This window comes from Rhinatrema bivittatum, chromosome 6 (assembly GCF_901001135.1).
Source record: "Rhinatrema bivittatum chromosome 6, aRhiBiv1.1, whole genome shotgun sequence".
In the NCBI taxonomy this organism is placed as follows: Eukaryota; Metazoa; Chordata; class Amphibia; order Gymnophiona; family Rhinatrematidae; genus Rhinatrema; species Rhinatrema bivittatum.
This window is the reverse complement of record NC_042620.1, coordinates 232606660-232625113: the sequence shown is the minus strand read 5'-3', so window position 1 is coordinate 232625113 and position 18454 is coordinate 232606660.

Genomic DNA, 18454 nt, shown 5'->3' with positions numbered 1-18454 from the left:
ACCAGCATGGGCAAACCTGGCCTCGAGCTTTAGCCCCTCAGCTCACTGGCTATCCTATGTAGCAGCCCCCCGCTACATGAGCTGCCCCCCTTTTCTCGACTTTTAACCCCACATTCCTCCAACAATCCCTTGGGCTCAGGTTTCCACCTCTTACTGCGACAACATATCAAAAACAACAATAACACCCGCGCCTAATATAGGGAGGGAGGGAGGGCCCTTGAGCCAAACACCTTTCTCGCTGCTGACCCACCCAATGCAGCCGAGCTGAGGAGGATGCGTGCACCCTTATGCCTCACAACCAATCCAAAGCCTGGATTTGAAAGTGCTAACCGTCCCTGCTGCTCTCCCTACTCTATCCCCCCGCCTGTACCCACCCCACCCCCTGCTTGCTTTCGCTTCTCTCCTTCGCGCACTTTTCCCTGTGTTATCAATGGCAATGCTGTACAAGCCTGTACTGCCTTTCCTTAACTCAAGCAGTCAAGACATGCGCTTGGCTCAATACAAGTTCTCCAACCCCACCCCACCCCCCCCTCAAATAACACATGACACAGTTTATCTCTGTTGGCATTATAACAGGCCGCAGTTTATTTTCCCAACCCGAGCCCAAACATTGAACTAACATCGAAACTTAACAATGATAACAACAACCCCCGCCCCCTTTAACTTCCCCCTCCCCCTTTTTACAGGATGCTTTACCACCTCACCCCAGTGGTAAAGCCCACCCTCCGTCCTCCCCCCCAGCTTGCCCCACCTTGCTACTAGCGTAGGCAAAGCTGGCCTCGAGCTTTAGCTCCTCAGCTCACTGGCCATCACGTGTAGCAGCTCCCCCGCTACAAGAGCTGCCCCCCCTTCCCCTTTTAACCACACATTCCTCCAATAATCCTTTGTGTTCAGGTTTACGCTACAAACAAGGAAGGCTTACGCCACCCTTGTTCCCCCACTGCGGCCTCTAACCTACCCTCAATACCTGCTCTAACCACTCCTGCCAATCATTGTTTAAAGGATCCATCCCAATGTCTGATAAATGGATCGCATCCCCTCTGAAAAAAATCCTTAACCACCCCCCACGCCCAACTATGCCGCACCCAAAAAACCCCTTCCCGAATCACCCATTTTCCAATTGTTTGTTCATCTTAGGCACCCCCGACTTCCAAAAAACAACAGAGATGTGAATCGTGTGATCGATCGCCTTAACGATCGATTTTGGCTGGGGGGGGGGAGGGAATCGGATCGTCGCGGTTTTGTTTTTTTTTTTTAAATCATGTAAATCGGGGGAGGGCGGGAAAACCGGCACACTAAAACATCCCTAAAATACACCCTGACCCTTTAAAATAAATCCTCCACCCTCTTGAACCCCCCCAAAATGTCTTAAATTACCTGGGGTCCAGTGGGGGGGTCCCGGTGTGATCTTCCACTCTTGGGCCACGGGTGCGTTAATAGAAATGGTGCCGGCGCTACCTTTGCCCTGTCATATGATAGGGCAAAGGTAGCGCCGGCGCTATTTTGGTTCCTGTCCCCCGATGTCACGAGCACAGGAGATCGCTTCCGGACCCCCGCTGGACCCCCAGGGACTTTTGGCCAGCTTGGGGGGGCCTCCTGACCCCCACAAGACTTGCCAAAAGTCCAGCGGGGGTCCGGGAGCGCCAAAAGTCCAGCGGGGGTCCGGGAGCGCCGGCCATTTTGCAATACGGCAAATCCTGTTCGAGTGCAGGAGGTCGCTCCCGGACCCCCGCTGGACTTTTGGCAAGTCTTGTGGGGGTCAGGAGGCCCCCCCAAGCTGGCCAAAAGTCCCTGGGGGTCCAGCGGGGGTCCGGGAGCGATCTCCTGCGCTCGTGACGTCGGGGGGGGGGGGGGACGACAGAAAATGAGCTTAAGGTCCATCTGGTACAATGCCATAGACCTCAAGTGATTTTTTGGCTTTCCCCCCTCTTTTTATCACAATCAGGAATCCACTGATTTTTTGTAGGTTTTTTTTAAACTTTGTCACTTCTGTCTACACCAGTTCTTCTGGGAGGCAATTTGATATACCCACCACCATTTCTATGAATAAATATTTCCAGATGCTGTTTCTGAGTTTACCGCTTTGAACCCTCATACTGTGGCTTCTTGTTCTAAAATATTTTTTTCCTCTGAAAAAGGTTTATTTCTTGACATATTAATTAATTGGTTTAATTTGGTGTTAGATAAAATAGTAACTTTTATAATAGTCTGGTTGCTTTTAGGCCATTCACAGCTCATATCTGATTGTTTAGGATAAATTCCAATTAGAGTAAATCATACTTCAGCGCCTCTGAAGTCAAACAATCAAATGCTTAAATTAAAAAAAAAAAAGTTGAGGAAATCAACATACTGTAGCAGAAAACTGGCTCATTCATATATCGCATGCCACATTAATGTGTAAAGATAGAGATGGCAAAGTTAATATATTGATCAGTCCTGCAAAAGCATGAGGGATATTTTGTCCTCAAGCAAAATGTCAATTAAGAGAGAGCAAGGTTCTACCAGTGATTCCAAAATTAAGGGGGACTGGTGGAGGCTTTCATTAAGCTGCTGTATGAGCTGTCTGAACACTGTGAATTTGGAGCCATTAAGGAGGACCATATGTAGGACAGCTGATAATTGAAATCCAAGACAAAGATATGTCACTGGAGCTGAAAATGCAGAAAAACCAGAAGTCCACAGAGACAGCCATAAAGATGATGAGCCATTAGGATGACTTGGTGTTCTGAATTGCCAAAAGCACATGACAAGGCTCCAGGTACACAGAGCATAGAGAAGGTGTTATTGCCAAAAAGATGCCTCAAATCAGGAAGAAAATACAGATCAAGCTGCAATGCCAAACAGGAACCCACAATCCTTCCCTTCAGAAAAAAATGAGAAAATATGGATGGCATGGAGAAGATCATCTTTCCATCAGTGCATATCCAGCCACAGACAAAAAATGAAGAAGTGGCAAACAGTTGGTCACACTGCAGCAACAACTTTCTGCACTAAGCAAATGCAAAAAGAAGTCACATAGAAATGTGAGAAACCTCAAGAGTCAATTTTAAAAGGAGTGCAACGCCAATGTCCAATTAAGGAGCGGACTGGGAGAGAACTTCCCTACCCCAATGCCTAACCTTCCTTCCCTTTCCCCTCTCCACCCCTACCTACATACCCCCAATTTTTTTATTTCACTACTTACTGCTCCTCCGGAGCAGAAGTAGTTTCCACACATTGGCCAGCTGCTGGCGTGTGCTTCCCCAGTACAGCAGCTAATGGCCGCTGTCCCAGCCAGTCTCTGTCCTGCCCCTCCCCACCCAGACCCTGCCCCCCAGCCTGACCTTTTTTTAGGGCCTGCCACTTGTGCATGTACTGGGGTTTATGCACGTGGCCAGGCCTGTTTTAAAATGCGTGTGCAAGGCCCATCCACACACATAAATCCCGATTTTTACATGCACAGGCCTTCGAAAATCCGGGCTTTAATTTCAAGGATCTGTAGCATGAGAACTAGTGAATGTCAAACTGACTATGAAGAAGTTAGTGTCAGATTGGATGCCAACATCCTACTGTTGGAGGCTATGATTTAACCTCGGTGTTCAAAGTAAATAGTCCAGAAGATTCCACTTAATAATAAGTCGTCCCCCCCCAAAAAAAAAAAAAGGTTAGAATTTATTTGAGAAAACAAAACATTTACACAAAAAAGAAAGAAAACCTAGTCTCTTTAACAGTTGTACCACAGATACTGACTGATAGGGGCGATATTGAAAAAAATGTAATTGACTATTTATTTTCATTTCAGCGGTGGGCCATTTCAGGCCCACCTCTCCAAAACAATAACCCCAAAAAAGCCCCAACCCTTCCCTTTTAGTACAATATTGAGACCCCCAGCAGCTGAAAACTCTTGACTATCCTAACCCACTCTCCTGAACCCTCCTCCAGGTTGTACCAGTTCTGCCCTGTTAGTCTATCTGGAGCCCTGGGGCAACCTCCCTCTCCCGGGCTGGTAAGGCTACCATGATGCCAGCCGCCCTTTGCCCCTATCTTGGGACAGGGGCTACCAATGCCATTAAAAAAATCAAGAGATGGATTATCAGAATCTTGTAACAAAGAGGTTTCTTTTAAGAAGGCATCAATGTGCATTTGTGAATAGTTGAAAGAACTTGCCCAGCTGTTTCCTGCCATGGCTTGTTAATATCGCAAATACAAAAAAGCTAAAAGCCAAAGATACCTATTATATATGAAATATCAAAAATGTTTAGGATTACATTTTGATACAAAATTTTTCAAAACCATTTTTTTATTCTATTTATATGGAGGAAACCAGTAGGGCAACGTGTTGCCACAGCGGTTGGGCTTCTTAATCATAAGTCAAAAAACCTCCATTTAAATGTGACCATGAAATTTCTACAAGTAGAGGGCCCTCGCACGCCGGCGTGCCTATTTTGCATAGGCCGTCGGCGCACGCAGAGTCCCGGGGCGTGTCCTAAATGACGCGGCGTTTCGGGGGCATGACGCGGCGTTGTGGGGGCGGGCCCGGGGGCATGGCGCCGGCCCGGGGGCATGGTCGAGGCCTCCGGACCAGCCCCCGGGTCAGGTGATGGCGCGCCAGCGAGCTGCTGGCGCGCGCAGATTTACATCTGCTTTTAGCAGGCGTAAATCTGCAACAAAGGTAAGGGGGGGTTTAGATAGGGCCGGGGGTGTAGGTTAGGTAGAGGAAGGGAGGGAAAGGTGGGGGGAGGGCGAAGGAAATTTCCTTCCGAGGCCACTGCGAAATCGGAGCGGCCTCGGAGGGAACAGGCAGCGCACGCTGGGCTTGGCGCGCGCAGGTTGCACAAATGTGCACCCCCTTGAGCGCACCGACCCCGGATTTTATAAGATGCGCGCGGCTACGCGCGTATCTTATAAAATCCAGCGTACTTTTGTTCGTGCTCGTGCAAAATTATAAAATCTACCCCAAAGTGAAAAAGTGTCAAAAAATCAACTTAACTTACAAGGATCCAAAGTGTCTCCGTGCTCTGGCTGAATAGCACAAATATAAGTCCATACATATAGATAACTGCATATATCTCCGACAATGGCCAGCATTTCGCCAAAGACAGGCTGCATCAAGGAATGTTTTAAATTCCCATTTGCAAGATGGCACTATGATTTAAACTAGGATTCTAAAATAAAAAATTGAAATAAGCATTTTTGTTTTGTTAAAACCAAAAAACACATGAATATATATCATAGCTTGAAGTTCAACAGCTCATATAGCACATTTTAAAGTGGCAAGCTTGTCTACTCCATCTTTCTAAATGAAATGGCAGGACAGAAAGCAAAAGCCATTTTAAAATGATGACTGCATTAAAACATTACAATTTGATGGGTTATGACAATGATTTACCCAATCGTATATGAGTTTAACTATACTTAATACTAATTGGACAATATGAACACCTCATTCATTGCTCAGTGTATACACTGTTATTAAATCTAATGATACACAGTTGTGAAATCAAAGAAAATGTCCCCATTCTATATCACTATTGTCCAGATGGTTCTGCAGAGTTTAAATGCTATAACATTTACCATCGCTGGCCCAACCCTATGGAATTCACTCCCCACCTCTCTCCGCCTTGAACCCTCTCTACCCAACTTCAAAAAAGGCATCAAAACATGGCTCTTCCTGCAGGCCTGCCCTGATACCAATCAAACCTAAACTCTCTTGCTCCCCCCCTACCGCGTCTTGCTATATCACCCTCCTACAATGATGTATCTCAAGAATATGTTGATTATGAAATTTATTGAAATATTATGATTTGTTAATACTAGAGATGTGAATCGGAACCGGAATCAGTTCTGATTCCAGTTCCGATTCACATGTGGGTTTTTTTTCATCGGGCCTGATCGCGGTTTTGTTTATCGGCTGCGCCCGAGCCGATAAACAAAAAACCCATCCCGACCCTTTAAAACTAATACCTTAGCTTCCCCCACCCTCCCGACCCCCCCCCCCCCCCCAAACATTTTACAGGTACCTGGTGATCCAGTGGGAGTCCCTGGAGCGATCTCCCGCTCCCGGGCCGTTGGCTGCCACTAATCAAAATGGCGCCGATGGCCCTTTGCCCTTACCATATGACAGGGTATCCGTGCCATTGGCCGTACCCTGTCACATGGTAGGGGCACTGCATGGCCCGTGCCATCTTGTGCTCCTACCATGTGACAGGAGCTGACCAATGGCACCGGTAGCCCCTGTGACATAGTAAGGGCAAAGGCTATAGGCGCCATTTTGATTACTGGCAGCCGATGGCCCGAGTGCAGGAGATCGCTCCCGGACCCCCACTGGACCACTAGGGGCTTTTGGCAAGTCTTGGGGGACCCTTGGGGGACTTGCCAAAAGTCCAGCGGGGGTCCGGGAGCGACCTCCTGCACTCGGACTGTCGGCTGCCAGTATTCAAAATGGCGCCGATAGCCTTTGCCCTTACTATGTCACAAGGGCTACCGGTGTCATTGGTCAGCCCCTGTCACATGGTAGGAGCACAAGATGGCGCCGGCCATCCAGTGCTCCTACCATGTGACAGGGTCCGGCCAATGGCACGGATACCCTGTCACATGGTAAGGGCAAAGGGCCATCGGCGCCATTTTGATTAGTGGCAGCCGACGGCCCGGGAGCGGGAGATCGCTCCAGGGTCCCCCACTGGACCACCAGGTACCTGTAAAAAGTTTTTTGGGGGGGGATCAGGAGGGTGGGGGAAGCTAAGGGATTTGTTTTAAAGGGTCGGGGTGGGTTTAGGGGTTATTTTTGTGTGCTGTTTTTCCCGCCCTCCCCCAAAACGATAAGAGAACCCCCACGATCACTATCGTGGGGTTTTCATATCGTTTTTGGGGGGGGCCCCCGATTTCTTACGATTTTGAAAATATCGTCCGATATTTTCAATCATCCGAAGCCCGATTCACATCCCTAGTTAATACTGTTATTACAGTTCCTATGTACTTTATCTCACTCACTCGTACTTCTATTATTCATGCTCCTTATGCGCTTGCTTTCACCCGGCCCCCCTCTCTCCCTTTTCCTTCTCTGCTCCCCTTACCCCTCCCTGTTATTTGTAATTTCCTTTTTTTTTCTCCATGAGTTGATTGTGAACCGGTATGATGTGACCTACGAATATCAGTATATTAAAAGTTCATAAATAACTAAATAAATAAAATATTCACCTTTATTCACCTTTCAGTAGCATTATTTCTCGGTTCCCCCCGGCCTGTGAAGAAACAAGTTCAATGATGATAAATCTAAGCTCTGTAAATTTGAGACATGATCCTACTGTGTTCCACTGTTGGCACCTGAATTCGACATATTTTAAGACTACTCTGATGTTATTTATTTATTTATTTTATGTTCTGATATTCTGATCCTAAAGCATCTAGTGGTTTTTCCTACATATATCATTCTGCATGGGCATATTGCTATGTAGCTTGCATAATTGGATAAACAAGTGCTAAAATGTGTCTTGCTTGATGTACACATTTTTTAATAGTAAGAGTGACATCACAAGCCTTGCATCTTCCACACTTGTAATGTCCTAATGTCTTGCCTGTAAGTTTATGCTTATCGTTATATAAAAAGCTGGACATAAATTCTCTCGCAGGTTCTGGCCTCTAGTATATACAATCTGTAGCTCTTTTTCTGCAAAATATGAGTGCACTTTTAAAAGATGAATATTCTTTTACAAAATTTGACATATGGCACCTGAGCTAGATGTATATTGCATATATATGTGAGAACACTATCAATGATTGTTTCCCTTGTATTTCAGCACTTAATATTTATTTTAAAAGTTTTTATATACTGCTATTTGGATATAACTATCATAACGGTTTATAATGTTTGTCAATATCTAATAAATAACAAACAACAGTACAAAATTCAGAAACGTCATTCTTACATTCTTAAAATTAAGCAAAATTACAATTTAAAAGCAAATATTACTCATTCATCTTATTTATTTTATTTCTTTAGAACTTTTTTATACCGACATTCATGTGCAAAAGAACATATCAGATCGGTTTACAATGAAACAAAACAAGCATAAAAGAATGCATTACATAGAACAGGCTAATGATATGAATCTAATCATTCATATCATTAGCCGTCTCAACAAAACTAGTGCTGCGTGATGAATTCTTGTTGATACTTATGCTGTCTCGGTTTCTTCTGTACCAAAAGCTTGCTTATATAACCAAGTTTTAATTTTTTTCTTGAATTGGATCACATTAGTTTCTAATCTTAATTCTAAAGGAAGTTTGTTCCAGATTGTTGGTCCAACCAGTGACAGTGCTCTTTCCCTTACAGATGTTAACTTTGCTGATACCAATGATTGAATAGATAGAAGTCCTTTATTGGCAGATCTTAAATTTCTCTGCAGTATAACCATTTAACCATTCAACGTTTTCATTGTGGATTGCTTTATGTAAAATACATAGCGCATACCAAGATGGGGGCGGAGTCTGCCCCAGAAGAGGAGGAGTCGGGCATCACCGGGGCCGACTCCGCGAAGATGCCGCAGACGACGAAAAGGTAAGGGCCTTTTCGCATCCGAGTTCGCGCCCAATAGCTTCACCTTCTATGGTGGTGCTATTGGGTGTGAAACCGGCAGCGATCGCACCGTGGTGGTGCGATCGCTGCCGGCTAGCACAGGACCACCCCCCATTTCGGCTCCCGCCCCTCATTATCTAAAGTATCGCAGGCCTGCGATACTTTAGAAAATGAGGCCCTAAGTTTATAGGAAGACAATGTTGAGGTGATCTGAGGGAATGAAGTTGTAAAAGCCTTGAAAAGTATCTGGCCCTAAAAGTGACCAATTTTAATTTTCAGGATAGTGTTTATTTTATTTTAACTTTTATAATAATGATTTTCCATATGGCATTGTAAATGTGCAGCAGCAGTAGACAGATAGCTACAGCAGCCTATTAGTAATGCAGTGCTTTATCAGCCGTCCATGTATATATTTCAGATAATCAATGCCAGTGTGCTTGCAATAAGAAGATGTAATAAATTAAATGGCACTCATTTTTTTTCTCCATTATATTTTATTTTCAGAATAAAGACACAGTGCTAGACTACTGGCAGGCCCACAAGCAGACAGCGACATCTGACAAGAGTAGCATGGGGTATTTACAATAGTCATATTGGGAGATGGCAAGAAGAATTTTGGCAGCAATAGCAGTTAGAGGAAAAAGAAAAACTATGGGAAAAACATTTGAAGGGTGAATTGCAAAGTCAATTCTCTGAATATCTGAGCACGCTAAAACTCTTCCAGGCACATTTGTCCCAGCAGCTCCCACTAATGGTATTAATAGAGGAATAGGTAATACATTCATGCAGATCATCTCATTCCTAAAGCCATCATCCCCACCATCAATTTTGTCACTTTCACAAGATCTATTTCTTAATGACAAAAAAAGTTATCAGTACCTGAGCCTAAGGAGTGGTGACTTTCTGTTGCAGCAGCAGGTGTAGCTGGAAAAAGGCCATTGGAGGAAAAATTATGGAGACAAATGAAAGTACTACTTCTGGAGTCAGTGAAGTAGTTTTTGATTTCTGCTTCAATTCTTATAAGGGTTTTCAAGATCCTGACTGGAGACACAGTTTCTATGCAGTCCATAAAGTCCATGTCTTCAATATGGACTTTATGGACATCTACATGTCTTTGTTTTTCGTCCATCAAATCATGGCTCTTCCTTAACCATCTGGTTTTAATAAACTTAGATAAGACAAACATCTTGATTTTAAGCAGGCTTCCACTATCTGATGCCCTGTCAATTTTTAAATTTCAGAATTATTCTGTAAAGGTATCAGCTACTGTCCAGAACCTGGGGCAATACTTGATCGTGAATTGAATTGAATTGTTTTTCTATACCGACATTCGATTTGATATATCACATCTGTTTCCATAAAACAAGATGTCTAAGGCTAGCCTTAATGACACGATACAATATAACAGCTTAATTGAGTAACTAGCTAAATACATGTATTAGTTGAAAGCACATTCTATAACAATGAAAACACATTCTATAGTACAATCTTTTATTGCTAAACTCAGAATGTTATTTATTTATGTTTTTTTTTATATACCGGTCTTCTTACATAATATGCAAATCAAATCGGTTTACAGAGAACTGTTGAAAAGCTTGCTTGAGGGCAATGTTATGCAGATTGAAGCCTTTATTACCGAATCATGAATTTAGAACTGTTTTACAACCACTTGTTCTTAATTGAATAGATTACATCAACTCTTTATTGATTAGTTTACCTAACAGCTCCTTAAAAGCTCTTCAGTTGATACAAAACTCTGCTACCAGAATGCTTACCAGTTCCAGTTTACGTGATCATATAACTCCTTCTCCCTATTCTTTACACTGTTTCCCAGTATCATGGCATATCAAGTTCAAAGTTGTACTTTTGGTCTTTAAGTTATTATAATTTAATAACTTAACCATGGGTAAACTTAGTTTTGAAATTTTATGTCACCTCATCAGCACTACGATCCACTAATAATCAATAGGGATGTGAATCGTTTTAGGACGATTAAAATTATCGTCCGATAATTTTAATATCGTCTTAAACCGTTATGGAACACAATACAATACAGATTCTAACGATTTATCGTTATAAATCGTTAGAATCGTGAGCCGGCACACTAAAACCCCCTAAAACCCACCCCCGACCCTTTAAATTAAATCCCCCACCCTCCCGAACCCCCCCCCCCCAATAACTTAAATAACCTGCGGGTCCAGCGGCGGTCCGGAACGGGCTCCTGCTCCTGAATCTTGTCGTCTTCAGCCGGCGCCATTTTCCAAAATGGCGCCGAAAAATGGCGGCGGCCATAGACGAAAAAGATTGGACGGCAGGAGGTCCTTCCGGACCCCCGCTGGACTTTTGGCAAGTCTCGTGGGGGTCAGGAGGCCCCCCACAAGCTGGCCAAAAGTTCCTGGAGGTCCAGCGGGGGTCAGGGAGCGATTTCCCGCCGCGAATCGTTTTCGTACGGAAAATGGCGCCGGCAGGAGATCGACTGCAGGAGGTCGTTCAGCGAGGGTTCCGGCGCCTCGCTGAACGACCTCCTGCAGTCGATCTCCTGCTGGCGCCATTTTCCGTACGAAAACGATTCGCGGCGGGAAATCGCTCCCTGACCCCCGCTGGACCTCCAGGAACTTTTGGCCAGCTTGTGGGGGGCCTCCTGACCCCCACGAGACTTGCCAAAAGTCCAGCGGGGGTCCGGAAGGACCTCCTGCCGTCCAATCTTTTTCGTCTATGGCCGCCGCCATTTTTCGGCGCCATTTTGGAAAATGGCGCCGGCTGAAGACGACAAGATTCAGGAGCAGGAGCCCGTTCCGGACCGCTGCCGTTCCGGACCGCCGCTGGACCCGCAGGTTATTTAAGTTATTGGGGGGGGGGGGTTCGGGAGGGTGGGGGATTGAATTTAAAGGGTCGGGGGTGGGTTTTAGGGGGTTTTAATGTGCCGATTTTTCGATTTTTCGATTTTTAACGATTTTTAACGATTTTTCACGATATTTTACCCCCCCAAACGGCAACAATACGTTTCCCTCCCCCTCCCAGCCGAAATCGATCGTTAAGACGATCAAGGACACGATTCACATCCCTAATTAATCAATACTTGTTGCAGGTTCCATCTTTCCGATCAATCCATTTAATAGAAGCACGTGATTGATTCTTCTCTATAAAAGGCCTCAACTTTGGAGTGAACTACCAGAGTCATAAGATCTTTGATCTGTTTTTCTACTTTCAAAAAGGGATAAAAACTTACTTTTTTGAAAAAAGCTTTTAGTTATTGCATATTTTGAAGAGCTTTTAAACAGCATTCAATATTTTATATTTAGTATTTCAGTTTTTAAAATGCTGATATCAGTTTTACAGAAGCATTTTACATTTTGAAGAACTTTTAAACTCCACTTAAAGTTTTACATTTATCATTTCAGTCTTTTAAGATACTAATAGCTGTTTAAAGGTGTCTAACATTTTCATAGAAGCATTTTGTATTTTTGAAGAGATTTTAAACAGCAACATTCTATATTCATTATTTCAGTCTTTTTAAGGTGCTTATTGGTTTCATAGCAGCGTGCAAGTCCACTTTTATTTTTTGTTTTTTGAATTTCATGTATTATGTTATTTCTCCCTTTTAAATTTTATTATATCTTATGCCTTGTCATCTATATTTTCACTTTGGATTTTAATTATGAATGTTCATATTATGATCCACCATGAACATTTGGATATGTATGGAATATAAATTTTTAAAATAAAATAAATATAAGGCTTGGCTCATCAGTTGGACAGTTGGTCACATTATTGTTTTTCTCTGTGGCCATTAGGTGGTACTATGAATATTGGAAGGTGCATTATGCAAGGACAATATGCTATGTCTTCAAAGCAGAAACACAGCTCCCCCAACACACACACACATGTATAGGTCTTCACACACACACACACACACACAGGTACAGGCACACACACAGGCACAGCCCACAACCCACTTACACACAGGTGGCACAGGCACATAAAAGCACAGGTACTCAAAATTTCACATATAGGAATACACACACACACACACACACACATATACACACACAGACATATGCCCCCACACAGGCTCCCCCAAAATATAATAGATATACACACACACACACAGACATATGGCCCCCACAAAGGCTCCCCGAAAATCACACATACACATGCAGGCAGACACACGCATGCACACACACACAAGCAGAGATGCAGGCCCCACATCCACAGGCACACACACACACAGGTACATACATACAGGCACATACACACAACACACTGAGGCTAAAATGGACCAAAGAACAAAGATTTAGAGCAACATCAGGCACCATTTACTCATTCTTAATATAAGACACAACAAGGGACTTGATCAGAATATGAAAACAAGTCTCAAATTTTTGGCTTCCAGAATATGAATTTTGTTTCCCAGATCACAAAAGTTGCATTAGTCTAACTCTAATTTTTACTATAATCAATCATCAATTGTATGCCATTATACTTCAGAAGAAATATTGTTAAAGTAGTAGTAGTTTGATATGCACTGTGTTTAATTCTTACTCTCAGTAATGGAGATAGGTGTAAATAAATATGGGACTCTCCTGACATACTCCATAGTATTGATATTAAACTATGGATTATGTTATTCTAGATATTACCTTTAGGTTTGCATTCTTAATAACCTGAATTTTTTTTGTTTCAATGTTTTTACCTTATCACCTCTCTAGAAGAACAGTCATTCTTCAGTAGGGCAAGGATTTGGTTTTGTAATTCTTTAGTCAGATCAGCTTACCCATGACCATAGTTTCTTCTTCATTGTATATTCAGTAAAGACTATTAAATTATTTTTAGTTTATACAAATTTATGCAGACATAACAAATTAAACTACACTTCACATAAAGCAGTGAATAAACAAAATTTTTCTGTATGCATCTGAATATACTGAAAATACAAAGGTAGCAAGGACTGTCCTAATCTTACAAAATTAAACAGAAGCAGTAAAATTGGTGTTACGTTGACTTAAATCTTTTTCAAATATAGCAAGATTTACTTTCCATCAGAATGAACAAAGATTAGAACGGTTTGAGTGTGTAGGAAGGAATACTTAATTCAAGCCATAGAAGACACTACATATTTTGAAGAATTAAAAAAAAATATAATAGTTACAAATTAAATATATTCATGAGCAAAAATTCTAAATATTTTAACTATATAGACCTAATTATAACACTTCTTAATTGTTTGTCTTTAGCAAAACTTCAATTATTTCCAATATGCATATCTCAGATTAAAATTTATTACATTTATAAAGTAAAGCAGTATTCATCAAAATAACAAAGTCCCTAAATTGCCTCTACTCTTAATTTGTTCCTAATAATAGGAATGCACATTTGTTTCATTCATTTCAATGGTATGCGTGTACCTCAAGGACTTTATAGTATATGGGTAAAAATGGATAGTATGCACATAACTCCGTTTTTACCCATTTACTATAAAGTCCATGAGGTATGTGCCTACTGCCAAAACAGTAGCGGCTGGGTTCCTACGGGCTTCCTGGGTGAACCTCCTGCGTCCCAAGAGGCTGGGCTCCCAAGGGCTCCTCCCGGGGGAGTACCAGCTTCCGGGTGAAGCCTACTGTCTACATCAGCCTGGTCTGCCTACCGGCCTGCTGCCCTGAGACCATAGTCCAACTACCCCAGGTCTCCCGCAGGCCGGCCTAAGGGTCCACTGTTTAGCTAGTCCACAACACTAGGATGCATACCATCCTGTCCAGGTGATTTGCTACTCTTTAGTTTGTCAATCTGGCCTACTACATCTTCCAGGTTCACAGTGATTTCGTTCAGTTCATCTGACTCATGACCCCTGAAAACCATCTCTGGAACAGGTATCTCTCCAACATCCTCATTAGTAAACACGGAAGCAAAGAATTCATTTAGTCTTTCTGCAATGGCCTTATCTTCCCTAAGAGCCCCTTTAACCCCTCTGTCATCTAATGGTCCAACCGACTCCCTTACAGGTTTCTTGCTTTGGATATATTTTAAAAAGTTTTTATTATGAGTTTTTGCCTCTATGGCCAATTTCAAATTCTCTCTTCGCCTGTCTTATCAATGTTTTACACTTAACTTGACAATGCTTATGTTTTATCCTATTTTCTTCAGATGGATCCTTCTTCCAATTTTTGAAGGATGTTTTTTTGGCTAAAATAACCTCTTTCACCTCACCTTTTAACCATGACGGTAATCGTTTGCCTTCCTTCCACCTTTCTCAATGCGCGGAATACATATGGACTGCGCCTCTAGGATTCTATTTTTAAACAATGTACAAGCCTGTTGAACACTTTTAACCTTTGCAGCTGCACCTTTTCAGTTTTTTTCTATTTTCCTCATTTTATCAAAGTTTCCCTTTTGAAAGTTTAGTGTTAGAGCTGCAGATTTACTTATTGTCCCCCTTCCAGTTATTAGTTTAAATTTGATCATGTTATGATCACAGTTGCCAAGTGGCCCCACCACCGTTACCTCTCTCACCAAATCCTGTGTTCCACTAAGAATTAAAACTAAAATAGCTCTCTCTCTTGTTAGTTCCTTAACCAATTGCTCCATGAAGCAGTCATTTATTACATCCAGGATTTTTATGTCTCTAGCAAGACCTGATGTTACATTTACCCAGTCAATATTGGGGTAATTGAAATCTCCCATTATTATTGCACTGCCAGATTGGTTAGCTTCCCTGATTTCTCTAAGCATTTCAGCATCTGTATGACCATTTTATATACTCCTATCATTATACTCTTACTCAACACACATGGGATTTCTACTAATATAGATTCTACTGAGCATTTAGTCTCTTGTATGATCTTTATCCTGTTGGACTCTATACCCTCCCGGACATAAAGTGCCACACCACCACCAAGTTGATCCTCCCTATCATTGTGATATAATTTGTACCTTGATATAGCACTGTCCCATTGGTTATCCTCCTTCCACCAAGTCTCTGTGATGCCAATTATGTCAATCTCATTATTTGCTGCTATACACTCCAACTCTCCCATCTTATTTCTTAGACTTCTGGGATTGGCATCTCCCATCTTATTTCTTAGACTTCTGAGATTGGCATACAGACATTTCAAAGTGTTTTTTGTTTGTATTAACAACCTGCTTTTCAGTTGTTAGGGATAATTCGGAAATCATTAGCTTCGGTGATTTTTTACATATAGGCACATGGACTATGTTTGCTTTTAATGGAACCTCTCTGTTGGGATGCCCTAACTCTCCTGTTTCATTAGTATCCTTCAAGGATACATTTCTCCAAACCATGCACTGCTGAGTGACTGTCCTAACAGTTTGAATTTAACCAGATATTTTTTTTTGAATTTAACTGGTTAAGTCTAAAGTAGTCTGGCTTATCATAGCCAGATGTTTATACCTAACAGACAAACATTCCATTCATTCTTATCACCATCCATGTAGCTAGCCAAGCAGGTCAGTATAGTAATCTCTATGCTTCACTCATCTACCATTACTGCTGAATATGTGTTTCTTCTGGTTCTTATGGTATGAAGTCTATATTTAGATTCCATGAATGATCTTCCTGTGATATTTAAGAGATTCTGGTCAATGTTTCCTCTTACCTCCTTTAAGAAGTGAATGCAGACAAGCCACAATCACTCGTACAATCTATAGATAGAAACTTCTTGTATGCTTTCTATTATTAAAAGTACTGCACAGGGAAATTAGCAGCACACATTAAGTGGGCATTTCTACTACAGCTCATCTTTCAACAAAGAAGTTTAATATAGATATGCAGGTAGTAGCTCCATTTACTTTAATTAGTCTACAACAAATCACACCCAAGTTCCAACAGCTACATATGTGAAGTATATGAAAAGAAAAACTATCTTTCTTATCCCACAGATATTAAGGGCTACCTGGATTAATATAGGTTTCTGACAAAAAATAATATATGCAGCCAGTCTGTTACATCTGGCTGGTTGCAGAGCTGCTATAATGATTCCAGATCCCCTATAGGCACACGTGCATGGCACACGCCTGTTTCAAGGGCTCGAAGGTGGGAACTTCCAAGGCTAGTGCTGCCTGATGATGTCATGTGGCTGGCAATTTAAACAAACAGTACCTCAGCAAAAGGTCCTCCTAACCCCTGGAAGTGCATGTTGCTAGTTCCTTTCTGCCTCATCTCTCCAGCCTGCCTTGCCTCGTCTCTCCAGCTCAGACTCTTCTCTCCAGCCTGTCATGCCTCTTCAGATCCACTCCTACCTGCCTTCCAGCCTGCCCTGCTGTGTCAGTCCCTCTTGCCTCCTCTCTGAATTCATTATGAACTAACCTCTGGATCTGACCCTCTGTCTGGACACTGACTCTTCTTGCTTTCCATCTGCCTCTGACCTCTTGCCTGGACCCTGCTCTTCTTGCTTGCCTCCTGCCTCTGACCCTTGCCTGGTCCTGAATTGCTGCTGTCATTGTTCTCTGAGAGACCCTCCCCTAAGTCCTGCCAGCCCCTAGAATCCAGGGACTCAACCTGTGGGGAAAGGGACTGGTAAAGGTGAAGACCTAGAACAGTTTCCTTCCAGAGAACCTCCACCAGCTGTCAGTTTGGGCCTTATGAGTTCACCTCATGGGCTGTTTCAACCATACCACAGCAGCAAGGGTCTATCCCTGATACAGTTTGCTAAGGCCATGGACCTGGTGGAACTAACCTCTCTTCAGGCCTGGCCCAATGCATCCAACAGCAGTAGGGGGTCCTTGATCAAGTCACTGGGCTTCTTGAGAGGCTTGTAGTTCTCATGGATGCCCTAAATCCAGCACAGACTCATCTTCCAGTGGCTCCTCACCAAGGCCTGTTTCTCCTCCAAGACCAGTTGCTCAGCTCCTGCCACCATCACAATATCATTACCATATATCTTGTCATTGCTGGGTGGCATAGCCCTAGACTGGGCATTTCCACTGTGGGAGTGAGTTACTCCTCTTTTTCAGAGCCTCCCATATTTCCTATGCCAATTCCACCTTCTGTTTGAGGAACTAGGCTGTGCTTCCTCCATGGCAGCAGTGCTTTTTGCATTCATCAAGGCTCGCATACTGTTAGGGAGTATGCAATCCAGTTCAACACCCTCACATCCTCACAGCCATTTTCTGGCAGAGTCTTTCTGGCAGGCTAAAGGGCAAGCTAGCTTGTCATGATAACCCCATTCCCTTGGATTTGTTAATCACACTGATTATCCATAACAACCAATGCTTCCAAGAGCAGGCCCAAGAAACTAAGGCTATCGAGCACCCCATCCTGTTGGCTTCCTACTTCCAGAATCCTCCAGTGCTGGTGTCTGCTCCAGAACCAAGGGATTCATAGGAGCCTCTGCAACTTGACCATGCTAATCTGTCCTCTGAGGGAAAACGTCATAGAAGACAGCTAGGCATCCCAGTGTCCTGAGAAATTGGGAAACTCTCGGGCCTAGAGTTCATCGGGGAAGCAACCCTAGGTTGAACATTTATCTCCACAACTACTGGTTCCTGTATCCTGCTTCACAGAGCACTACCATCTTGTTACTGAAGCCTTCCTTGACTCTGAAGCAGATGGGAATTTCATTGATGAGGCTCTTGTTTACCAATACAGGATTCCAACCACTCTGCTGGAACACCCAGTCAGTATCTATATAAGGATCCTCTTTCAGACTGCCTCACAGAGATGACCATGTTGCTTACACTTCAGAATATTCTTCTCCACAAGGAGATCATCTCCTTTCATGTTAAACTCACATCACATCATCCTGGGCTTGCCTTGGCTACAAAAGCAACAGCCTCTGATTGACTGGCACTTCCTGAATCTAGCGTGATGAGGATGCACCTCTGCTACCACCTGTCTGTCTACTGTCCATGTCCAACTACCACCCATCTTGATGGTGGCCATGACTA